The sequence below is a fragment of the Beta vulgaris genome, chromosome 6 (genome assembly GCF_026745355.1).
Source record: "Beta vulgaris subsp. vulgaris cultivar EL10 chromosome 6, EL10.2, whole genome shotgun sequence".
Classification (NCBI taxonomy): Eukaryota; Viridiplantae; Streptophyta; class Magnoliopsida; order Caryophyllales; family Amaranthaceae; genus Beta; species Beta vulgaris.
In genome coordinates this window covers 15,667,862-15,671,305 of record NC_079207.1, presented here as the reverse complement: position 1 = coordinate 15,671,305, position 3,444 = coordinate 15,667,862, and the positions used below count along the sequence as shown (strand labels likewise).

The 3,444-nt window shown below is 37.4% G+C and overlaps 1 pseudogene; it reads right to left on the bottom strand.

Moving 5' to 3' along the window:
- Positions 1 to 247: 247 nt before the first annotated feature.
- On the bottom strand, positions 248 to 2,062 carry LOC104895968 (cytochrome P450 89A2-like; annotated as a pseudogene).
- Between the last annotated feature and the right edge of the window lie 1,382 nt (positions 2,063 to 3,444).

The window sequence follows — 3,444 nt, the reverse complement described above, 5'->3', positions numbered from 1 at the left end:
CGTGTCCAAAATGAAATGGAAACTATAAAATGGGACGGAGGGGAATATATATATATATAACATGTTAACCTCTTGTGGACGGGGTATTCTAGCAACGAAATCTATGCTCTAATGAGATTGTAATATGATTAATGTGGCAAGGACATGAAACTGTACAGCTAAGGTCAAGACATATTACCATGTTGCAAAAATGCAAATTACTGTTCCATTCACATAGATTTGTATTAAGCAAGATAAAGTAAGATAATACGGTAAAAGAAAGGGCTTTATACTTATTTATGCCTAGGAGAAAGATGAACATTGAGTGGGTACTTCATCACAGTAGTAAATTCCTGCTTCTCAAATAAATCCACTTCATATCCATCCACATCATTCCATTCAAAGCTCCAAACTAGATTAGCCACATAATACTCTAGATGAAGTATGGCCAAGCCGAGTCCTGGACAAATCCGCCTACCTGCACCAAAAGGCATCATCTTAATTTCCCGGCTTCCTGTAAGATCAAATTCTTCATAGCTCCCCTCTGTTGTTAAGAATCTTTCAGGTTTGAATTGCATTGGATTCTCCCATACCCCAGGATTCAAATTTATATCAGCAACCATGAAATTTATGACAGCGTTTTTGGGAATCATATACCCGCCCAACTCTGTCTCATGGGTAACAGCGTGTGGTAGAACAAAATGACCAGGGGGTGTCATCTCAGTCCCTCTAATACTAGAGCCTTAAGATAAGGCATCTTTGACAGTTCATCTTCTGCAACTTCTGCAGCTTGTTGTCCAACAACTTCTTTGATTTCCCCGTAAAGCTTAGCCTGAATTTCCGAGTACTTGACAAGATTGGCCATAATCCACTGCAAGGCTGTTGAGGTGGTATTAGTGCCAACATTAAGAAACTCAGAGCAAAAGCTCACTAGTTGCTCCTCAATTAGCTTTCTCTTGCTATCTATTTCTGGGATTTCCAGTGTCAACAAGCTATCAACATAACAAGTAACTAACCTACTGCTATTGTGAATCTGATCATCAGGGATTCTAGTATCCTTTTCCTGTCTTGCTCTAATCTTCGGAATTAACAGATCTTCTTGTTTCTTCCTCAATTCGAACATTTCATTCCACCGACTGTGGAGCAGAATCCGAGTCAACCAAGGCCACACGTTGAGTATTGAAAAGCGTTTGATAGATGTCAGTGATCGGTGTTGAATTGATTCAATCTCTTTGATCTGGGATTCGTCTAGCTTATCTCCGAAGCACATAAAAACGAGCAAACAGAATATGGCAAACCGAAAGTGATCCATCACCTTGATAGTGTTACCATGATCAACCGTTAGACGGTTGATGAGGATTTCGAGAGCCCATTTCCGGGCATGGCAGAAATACTTAGCCTTGGAAGGGTGGAGAATTTGAGCAGTCAGATTTCGTCTAAAGAGTCGCCAATTAGGCCCATAACTTGCTGAAGTTATACTGTGCTGATTTCTGGTCATAAACTTAGATGTAGGGAGTGGCTTAGGGCGGTCAACAAATACAGCCCCATTGTGTACCAAGGCTTGGTAAGCCAAGGAACGGCTGGAAATATAGATGAAAGGAAATCGACCAGTAGGTATGGTGACAATAGGCCCAAACTTCCATTTCTGTGGACGGATTTCTAAGCCATTGGATGCGACTGATGATGGGGAAACCTCTAGGTCCTGGAGGAATACTTGAATTGGATTTCGACAATATCAAAGCCTTCAGCACAGCAGCAATGAATGCTGTTACAATGATCACAAACCATGCCTCCATGTTTTGTAAAGTGCAAGTTCTTTTCTTCTGTTACCTATTAGAAAAGAATATATTACATCATGCATACTTCATTATTACTTCTTTTCTTGTTTAAGTATGAAAAGTAGATACTACTACTATTTTGAAAATGTAAAAAAGTAGTTCTGATTAACATCCCACATGATAAAATCTTTCTACCAAATAGCCGAGTATATACTCCCTCTGTCTTTTAACAAGTGATATATCTTCCTTTTACAAAAATTTCACAATAAGTGACAATTTGACACATAGCTCAAAGTAGTAATAAAATGTTGTAAGGAGCTACCTTTATACCACATTCCGACTATTGACAAACTTTTTTGACGTTGATCTTTTCACTTTTGGTTTTTTTTTTAGTTTGTTTTCACTAAAATTTCCAAACATCCACATTTATACATTAACTTAAAAGAGGAACAAAAATTTTGGGTGAAAATGGAGGGGGGAATGCTAAAAGACAGAAGGTCAAACGTAAAACAAGGTCAACGATCGAAATTGGTATTAAAAAAACATCTTATTACAATATTTTTGTTTTGGTAGGTACTAGTGTAGGAATTTATAAGTACTATAAAGCGGAATTTCATGAATCAAATTCATAAGCACTTAAATCAGGATCACATGCATATACAATTAAGGATCACATACAAGTTTAGAAATAACCTTTGTAGCGTGATTTCCACAAAGCTTGAATAACCCGGATTGAGAATCTCAGATGTGATTCCTCTACTTAGTCCACCAACCCAGATCAACACTCCACCAATGCTAGTTGGAAAGGAAGAAAACTTCTTCTTTGTTTTTGGAGTATAACGTGACTTTTGAAGAGAGAGAATAGGAGAGAGAAAATAATAAGAGAATAAACTGACTGTTTTCTTTTCTGCCTAACCCAAATATATAAAAGTATTTAGGTCAGATTTCTCTCCCTTTTCCTCTTCTTGGCCGGCCACCCTAGGGCCCTCTTGGGCTCTAGGTTTCTTTTGTTGATCCAAGTTTAATGTGTGACCTTGTAGGATCCGTTACATTGGGCTTCGGGTTTATTTATTTACTAATCCGAAGTTCTATAGCTTTCTCTAGCAAGACGTATAGACGACCCAATATAACGAACTTATTATCTCTATAATCGATCCAATATATATTAGTAATTGCATTTAAGTCGAGGACATAAATCCTTCAATCTCCCACTTGTCCGAGACGAGTGTGCAATGTTTTTATTCCTCAAGTCTCTTAATGTCTTAATTTGATAGTATGATCATATTTCTATATCATCCATACTAGCTTTCAAATTATTCCTTGAAATCCGAGTTCAAATTGTCAACAAATGATCATCAAATGATCCATTTGAGCATGACCATGCATTTTCAATTTTTCACTCTTCAAGGGGCCAAGACACCTATCCTATCTCATATAGGAGCTTTTCCAATCTTGTAGTAACCAATACTCCCACTCAACTTTTAGCACAACCTGAATGCTGCCTTTATAGTCCCCTTTTACGGCATGACGTTTGACAGTATCAAAGCTATACTAATCATTGGGCTAAGTAATGTTCTACTCATGTCTCAGGAATCTACTAATATAATTTCGAAGTTATAAAACTTCTAAGTAGGTCAAGTTCGACTATGTATCAACTATACATATCCATATGATTGATTAAACATCT